Source organism: Lygodium microphyllum, chromosome 23 (assembly GCF_053477565.2).
Source record: "Lygodium microphyllum isolate KBCC chromosome 23, Lygodium_microphyllum_v1.1.10, whole genome shotgun sequence".
In the NCBI taxonomy this organism is placed as follows: Eukaryota; Viridiplantae; Streptophyta; class Polypodiopsida; order Schizaeales; family Lygodiaceae; genus Lygodium; species Lygodium microphyllum.
Genome location: NC_141157.1, coordinates 60,681,877 through 60,691,231, shown reverse-complemented (window position 1 = coordinate 60,691,231; position 9,355 = coordinate 60,681,877). Strand labels below are relative to the sequence as shown.

Below are 9,355 nucleotides of genomic sequence, written 5' to 3'. Positions count from 1 at the left end.
AAGTTCCCAAGTCTTGCTACTCCACTTTGAAAGATAGCTCTAGCAATAACCTTGCTCATAGGTTTTATGGGCCGTATAGGATTCTTAAGCACATAGAGAACTCAGCCTATAGATTAGAACTTCCGTCTTCCAATAAGATTCACAATGTACTTCATGTATCAACTTTGATTACTTGTAATGAAGGATATTAGGGAGGAGAGAGAAGAATGCAAAATAGAGAGAAAAGAGGAGAGAGAAATACTAGATATGGCAAAGGGGTCCTATTGAAGGAGAATGCAATGAAGGCTCCACGAACACAACCCTCTATCTCCTCACTCTTTCCCTTACTATCACTCTTCTCTCTCTCCTTAACTATATCTCTCTCTATACTTCTTTCTCACTATTCTTTTACTCTCTCCCTTTACATGTATATATATATATATATATCTCTCTCTCTCTCTCTCTCTCTCTCTCTCTCTCTCTCTCTCTCTCTCTCTCTCTCTCTCTCTCTCTCTCTCTCTCTCTCTCTCTCTCTCTCTCTCTCTCTCTCTCTCTCTCTCTCTCTCTCTCTCTCTCTCTCTCTCTCTCTCTCTCTCATACAAATTAATACAACCTCTCAATCTTTGTAAAAATCCCCAACCCCTCCTTTCACCTTGGTAGCCAAGAGGACATTTTGAGATCATTAGGATCAACATTGTTAAGGGCTAATGACTCCTTGGATGATGATGGCTACTATCATACTAATAGCAAAGTAGTAGTAATAATAATAATTGGTATGTTCAAAGGAACAACAAGGCATCCATTTTAGAGATATGTACTTTATGTTTAAAAAAGTATTTAAGGATATTTGATATTTGGGATATTATGAAGTATTCGTATTTGGAGTACCTTTGAAAACTACCTCTAGCACGTCTTTAAGTATTTGTATGTGCGTTATAGTCTTCGACTATAAACCAATGGTTTTCTCAAGGAAATTTTACTTTTCGTGCTTTTTTTCACCAAACACACATGCACAGTGAGTGATAAAGAGTAGTCGATCATTTTCCCAAATAACTTCTTTTAAAACAATATAAAAATGTAAAAGTCTGAAATGAGTAAATTCTCACGTGTGTAACTTTTAACTATTGGATTGGCTTTGGCTTCCATACAAAAAGTATTATTGCATGTTGATCATTATGATAGTTCAAAGAGATCTAGCCATGTAACTTAATATTTATAGGCATATAAAGTGCCCCCTCCCTAAAAAAAAGGATTGATATATGATCATAGGCATCTTATTCATGAATGTGTTTTCATGCTAAAGGTAGGCCCATAGGTTGTTAACTTAAATATTCAAACTAAGTCATTCGTGATTTTTTTTTCATGCCTAGAGAAATTGTTTGCTAAAATATTCAAACAAAAATATTATGACATGTTTGATTTCAACAATATCATCTATCTCAATGATCAAGAGCTCTATTCTCACACACAACCACTTTCCTCTTATAAGGGATGCAATTATATGCACTTTAATCTAAGAGATGCACTTATATTAGCTTCATAAGTTATTCCTCACCAATCCAAATAATTCAAGGCTATTCATGTTAATGAAAGGTCCACTAGTCATTTCACATGAGCACGATTGATTTCTTGTTTGAAATGTTATTTTTAAAAGCTATGCAGAATGGGCATAATTGGATGAAGTTGGAGACTAGTCACTAAACCATGTAATAATCGTGCATTTCCCCACATGAATTGTAGCATAATGTGGGTCTATGTCATTCTTCCGTCGTAACGTACGTGTACCACATTGTGCATGTCGAAATGTGAATGCCACACCTAAAAAGCATGGTTGAGGGTTTTAATGAGTGGAGATTCTTCAAAGCAATATGAGACATGCTTTCAAAGAATCCGGAATAATCACTTGTAAGGGAATGGAAATATGATTGTGGGTAGGCTAGACCTCATCATGAAGTCACCAAAAGATCCCAAAGCCAAAGAAAATATTCTTGGTGGGGTGCTTTTGCTTTGAAGTGAGTGGGAGGGGGTGTATGTATATGAATGAGAGAGAGAGAGAGGGGGGGGGTGTATGTATATGAATGAGAGAGAGAGAGAGAGAGAGAGAGAGAGAGAGAGGAGGGAGGGGGTGTATGTATATGAATGAGAGAGAGAGAGAGAGAGAGAGAGAGAGAGGAGGAGGAGGTGGAGAAGATGATGGAGATGAAGATGAAGAATCAATCAAGAGAGGTCTTCTGAGGTAATGGTTTTGTGTGTGTGTGTGTGTGTGTGTGTGTGTGTGTGTGTGTGTGTGTGGGAGGCTGCAGAGTAAGGTGTGTGATATTGAGGCGGATCAATATATGTATATAGCCCATGCATTCTCAGATTGCTGGAGTGCGAGAGCTGCAGCAATTTTAGTAATCAGACTAGCTCTTGATTGTAGTGAATTATACTGTCTGATTCTCATACATATATGTATATATAAATATAAATATATATACGTATATATGTCTGTATGTACATATATAATACTGTTGGGCCGCGTCAATATCACAGTCCTTGCTCTGTGGTAAATCATCAACTAAACAAGCGTCGATTGCGAATACCCGCCATCGCCTCGTAGCAGACGTTGATCTGCAACGATTCTATGCTCATCCCGGTAGCTCTAACTGCAGTTAAGCTGGTATGAGCCTTTCTCTATGCCTCTTTTCTTGCTCAAATACAGTCATGGACCATCATATGTCAAAGGAGGATGAGTCTGAATCGATCAATCAAGAACTAGCGGTAACTTAACAAGCACAACAATGAATATGACTCTCTCTGACACAGAGAGAGAGAGAGAGAGAGAGAGAGAGAAGAGTACACACACACACTCTCTCTGTGTCTCTCGTGTGTGTGTGCGTAGTGTCTCTCTCACTCTCTACACACACACTCTATGGAGTACACACTCTCTCTCTCTCTCTCTCTCTCTCTCTCTCTCTCTCTCGTGTGTGTGTGTGTGTGTATAGTGTCTCTCTCTCTCTCTACACACACTCTCTCTCTCTCTCTCTTTCTCTCTCTCATATTGGATTGACCATCATATAAAAACTACTTTATTCTTTGTTTCTTTCTCTCAGTATACTCTATCTATCTACCTCTCACTCACTATAGCTAGTTTGCTTGCCCCCCCCCCAATACCAAGAGCCTCTAGAGACTCTCTAAGAATCACCCCTATCATACAATCAGAAAGTTGTTCTTCCTATCATAGGAAAACTATTTTCTTCTTCTATTTCTTCATTCATTCATTCATTCATACTACTTTCTCTAATAAGATCTATCTACCTATCTCTCATTCTCTACAACTAGGTGGCTTGCCCCCATACCATGTGCCTCACAACACTATCTGAGGATCTATTCTATCATATCCCATCCCCACAACAAATTCTTCCATCATAACCCTATCTTAGATTTTTCGATCTGCTTTCAAGATTACGTGAGCTCTTGCATACACAAACACGACTCTACTTCTTATTAGTTATCTACTTATCCATGATGAGATATATACCATAAATAGTTTTATTAATTATCTTTGTCTCATAGGTTGTTTTGGCCTTCAACGGAAATTAATCTCTCTCTCTCTCTCTCTCTCTCTCTCTCTCTCTCTCTCTCTCTCTCTCTCTCTCTCTCTCTCTCTCTCTCTCTCTCTCTCTCTCTCTCTCTCTCTCTCTCTCTCTCATCGCATGTTGCCAAGTCATCTTTGCCAATGTTTTCATCCTACACGCTATAACAAAGACATACACATATATGCAAAAGGGTTGTAATTATTTGCATGTTAAGGTTACAAATATGAGGCTCGTGGTTTGCAATCTTCTTTGTCACTTCCACAAGTGCACAATGCAGTAAACCTCAACAAAATTCATAGGGGGTTTTATAAACAATATGATTCTAACTAAGTTTACTATTATGATGATTCTCATTGGGGCACCTTCCTGATTTATATTTGCTTATACTACTCCCATTGGGGTTATTACTTGATCTACTTATGCTGATTTTATTTTAATTCTTTATGCACACGTCCTAGGTAGCTTCTACATCCCCTCAAAGGATATTCAAATCTATATCTAGTGTTGTACTAGTAACAAAAGGACCCTTGGCTACTCAAGGTTCATCAAAGTTCAACTTGATGTGGATGCTTGACTTCCTAGTGATGGTGTGAATTTCTCCGACCAACGTAGAACTTTTCAATGTATCATTTAAGGGAATGGGTCCAAGGGGCTTGCATAAAGTGGTATTTTTCCCTTACAAAATGTGGATTCCTTATTTCAAAACCCTTTTTAAAATATTGTTTTTGGATTTACATCCCATGTATAGTTCAAAGATTATTTTTCATTTGATACTAGTAGCATATTTACATGCATTTGTGGACCTCAAAAAAGTATTGGAAACTACATTCCTATATGTTTGAATAATCAAATATTAGTAATCATGTTATATTGATATATTGCATCGAAGCTAGATTGAGACAACTCAAGAAATTTATATGCCCATGAAGCTCATGTTGACAAGGCTCGATTGGCATAACCTATGTGAATGTATATTTTCCAGTAGGGTGTAAAATTATACAAAATCTTTGAGGCTACATGTATCTCATGAAGAAGCTTCATGAACTTCTATTTAGGGTCATCTACACTAGATTAGGGATAATTTTAGGGCTTCTTTCATTTTAGCTAAGCCAAGGTATGTTTTATATAAGTAAATACATAAATGACTTAAAAAGTAAACATATATATAATGGGGCTTTTGACCATTTTAATGGCTCTTAACATTTTGGAGAGCTTTAGCTTCTTCCATCCACCATAACCTCATGTTATATGAGATCCACTATGTTAGGGTTATATTCCCAATCCATCAATGCTCTAGGTGTGTTTAGCCTACAATCCTAGGTTGTCTTTGATCTTATTATAGCCCCTAATCTATGTAGAATGCATAATAGGACTGCAATGCCTCATACAAGAATACAATAAACTACTACAAGCATATGAAAAATGAATCATATTATATCATGCAAATAACCTAAAACTTAAAAATAATGACATAGAGACATAGAACCACACTCTACAATACTAATAATGACAAATCAGAGATAGAAATTAGAGTGTATGTTAGAAATGGAACAGAAACAAAGAGATGTATCATGATGCCCACTATCATATTGCATTGATTATCTAGAAATTCCATCATACAAGAGGTCATGATTAGGGATCATGATCAAAACATAAAAGACACAAACAATACCTATTCGTCATGCTTGAAAACTACCTACATAACTACACTTCATGAGGCATACAACTTCATGAGACAATTTAAGTCTACATCATATAGGAAATAGTAAAGACTAAGGCAATGAATCATCTTAAAGGTAAAGATAATGTTTCAAGCCAATGGGTAACACCTTAACCTTATGAACTCCATCATCCTACGTTAGGTAATATATCACTGCTTCAAGTTTTAACAAAAACTTTTAGTTTTATGGCATCAAACAAATGTGCTTTTTGGTTAGATTGTAAAATTATATATGCAAGATAGGAATGGTAGAATTGCATCATCTTGCTGATGAAATGTATCACTACTTCATATATGAAACTCAAATTTCTACCATCAAACAAGGTCATTTTTTCTTATGTTTTAAACTAAAGATATAGAGAAGCAATAATGTGGTATATACACAGAAAACCCTTCATACAAGTAATTCATTTTTATTCCATAAAACTAAGTTATTTTTCATAAAGCTTCAAACCAGAGGTTTAGGATGATAATGGAAGGATTTCCAAAGCATTGCAGCCCCTAATCTATATAAAATGCATAATAGGACTACAATGCCTCATATAGGAATATAGTAAACTGTTGCAAGCAGTGTGGAAAACAAATAATAGTGTATCAGGAAAATGACCTAAAACTCGAAAAGAATGACATAAAGCCATAAAATTACACTCTACAATACTATTAATGACAAATTGGAGATACAAATCAAAGTGTATGTTGGAAATGGAACAAAAACAAAGAGATGAATTATGGCACCCATTGTTAGATTGCATTGACTATCTAGAAACTCCATCATACAATAGGTTATGATCAAGGATCATGTTCAAAACAAAAAAGATACATGCAATACCTCTTCAAGTCATCATGCTTGAAAATTGCCTACATAACTATACTTCATGTGGCATACAACTTCATGAAACATTTTAAGTCTACTTTATAAAGGAAATAGTAAAGACTAAGGTAATGAATCATGGTAAGGGTAAAGATAATGTGTCAAGCTAATGGCTAATAGATCTAGAGGTGTGTACTACTACATGCCTCCCATTTTAAATATATCTATCAAGGTTTCATTCCCATTTCTATTGTATTTCTATCCTCTTTCCATATTGCATGTTAGATTTCTAGGGTTCCTTGCATGTGGTCAATAGCTTTGCAACAATTAGTATTGGAGCCTTGTTTGGATCCATTATTCTTTGCAATGTAATCATGAATCAAAATTGCATGTTTGATCTTATGCTAGTTGCATTTTTTACCCCTATGCATGAGTTTAGCCAATGCATGTAGTTAATTCAAAGCTTGAGAGAAGGCAAGAATCTCAAAGGGAAAATTGATCATGCATGTCTCAAGGTTGCTTCGAGGGAGCTTTAGACAATAATTTATGAATAATAACAAAAGAAATTACATCAAAGAGGATAGTTTGTGCTCAACTATGCCAAGTGGTAACTATTAACTAACTTGGAGCATCCCTTTAGCATCATGACATATTGCTTGAAGAAAAAATGTTTGAAGGTATTGCAAACTTGAATGTGCATATTCAAGCTTCTAGATAAGATTTTGATAACATGGATAAGAAGGAGAATGTGTGGAAAAAGTCACCTATGGTATTTTCATACCATTGTCTGCAAATAGAAAATTCATAATACTTGGAATGAGAGGAAGGCATAGGAGAACCCTACTATCATCAATATTTTCAAGACACTTAGAAGGAGAGGATGACACAAGCATTTAGAAAAAACTCTCTTTTGGTGATGAACCTTTTTCGATAGTCTAATAAAAACATAGGTTGTTGATATCCATATAAAGTGAATCTTCTCTCTTTAAATCTTGGGTTTCTATCAAAAGGGGTAAATGAGATGTTCCTGATTTAAAAATTAGTGAATGAGATTAGATCTTTGATCTCTCTCTCTCTCCTACACTTTCCCTCTTTTTTGTTTAATTTTTTGTTTTGAGTTCTTTCCTCTTTTGAACTCATGTTGATCTTAAAGTTTAGCAATGTCCTCCTCCCGTCTTCTTTTTGTGGCTAATTTTTCATTAGGTTTCAATTGTTATTTTAAGAGAAATGAGCATTTTGAGCATCAAGGTTACCTATGTAATTCTTCTACTTATAGTAGTATAGTTTGTGCAAACCTAAATCCCATATTATTTTTTATGTTTCTTCTCACATCTGAGTTTTTATTATGTTTTGCTCAATATTTAGGAATTAATCCTCCCTTTTTTAGTTTGTATTGAGTTGCTTGATTCATACTATGTGTAAGTAGGGATATATTGATGTAAGATTTATTAATTTGTATTGAGTTTCTTGATTTACACTATGCACATGCAAGGATATATTGGTGCAACTTGCCTCTCTTGAAGGGTTCCTTTGTTAAGGTAAGTTTTCATCTTTTTATGGTCATGGATGTTCCAATACTCTAGGATTTTGGTATATACATTCAAATACGTCCTTGCCTCTTCTACTCCAACTAATCTCATGGTCTCCCTAATCTACCTAGTCTACCTAGTTTGCCTATATAATGATATTCATTTAGAGTTTAGGTTCTCTATTAAGTTAGTACTAAAATGCTTAATTGTTGCTATGTGCAAGTATAAGTCAATTGCATGTTGAAGCTTTCCACATTGACTTTAAGTGCATGTTCAAGTTTTCCACATTGACTCAAAAACTATCTCAGTTGAGGTTTCACATCTATTTTTAATCATGGATATAACTAAAATAAGGATTTTATTTCTACACTCTCTTAATCTCCACTCTAAACAATGGCACAAACACTCTCTAAAAATGATCTACATTAGTCATATAGTTCTTTTGTCAAATTTCTTTGCTGTAAAGTGATCAAATGAATATTTTTAAATCTTTTTTGGATAGGCCACAATATTAGAAAAAGGAAGAAATGCCCTATCAATGAAAGTGTGCAATATAATGGATGAAGATGAAATTATATTGTTGATACTTATCATTGTTTGCCTTTGTTAACCCCAAGTCGAGATGGCGGAAAAAGGAAGGAAAAAGTAGAAAAAAAACACGAAAAAAGAGCAAAGACACGCAAGCGACCTCCAAAGCTAAGCCGGGGCAAAAAGCACAATTTTAAATGAAAGGAGCCTCAAAAAACTTGGAAAACTCTTGTAAAAGAGCACCAAGCTCCCTCCTATTCCAATTGTAAAATATTAGATGGGTGTAGGCTAGAAGCATAAGGCTAGAAGAGGAAATGGAAAAAAGACCTTGCCACAATGGCCGGTCATGTAAAAAAGGGATGGGTGCCCATGGGATTTTAGGGTTCTGTATATAAAGTTGAAAAGTGAATGAGAAGCTCATTCTTTGGTGTGTAGCTAACAAGAGCTCTCTTCTCTTCTTCTTTTCTCCTCATCTTCTTGCTTGTGTGTGCTCTTGAGAGAGAGAGTGTGAGGGAGTGAGTGTGTGAGAGTGAGGGATCAAGAGGGTGAAGCTCTTCACCACCTCCTCTTCTCTTCTTCTCTTCTCTTCTCTTTTCTTGCGCGCGCGGCTATGGAGGATGGAGCTTGGAGATGGAGGAGGCTTGAGGATGCTTGAGCTCGCATCTAGGATCGTGAAGCTACTGGGGTGTGCGAGAGAGAAGGCAACTCATATTGGCATCAAGGTAAGCTCACTACACTCATAGGATCGACGGCGTGTCGGCTAGGTGAGAGATAGCCATTAGAGCTCTCTTGAAACGCTTGAAGCAATAAGCGGTCCGTGGGTCTTGGTGGTTGAGCGAGAGCTCCCACATTTTGGTTCCATTGTCGGGACCAACAGATTCAAGCTTGAGCACTTGTGCACCTCATATCGAGCATCGAAGTAAGGAATTCATCCCTGAAACGGACCTTGAGATAGGTAGGAAGTTTGGGCATTTTTTATCTTCAAAACAAGTAAGTATTTTGGGATATTTTGTTTGTTGGATGATTGGGAAACATGGAGAAATTATTTCAATTTTTTGCTTTCGATTCTTGTTGCATTTAGTGTAGATTAGGATTAGAAAATCGCACCGGAGAAGGGTAGGGTTTACTGTTGCAAAACAGGGCAAAAATTGTGCAAAAAATGGTAAAGAGCTCGCTTATGATGCCTAAGATTGGAAGGTGAGTGATTGGG

The 9,355-nt window shown here is 36.2% G+C and overlaps 1 long non-coding RNA gene across 1 annotated transcript; it reads left to right on the top strand.

The window, feature by feature from the left end:
- Positions 1-2,085: 2,085 nt before the first annotated feature.
- On the top strand, positions 2,086-8,579 carry LOC148016241 (uncharacterized). Its single transcript, XR_015688118.1, has 2 exons — positions 2,086-2,638; positions 4,016-8,579. It is a non-coding gene; the product is annotated as an uncharacterized LOC148016241 (long non-coding RNA).
- The last annotated feature ends 776 nt before the right edge of the window (positions 8,580-9,355 follow it).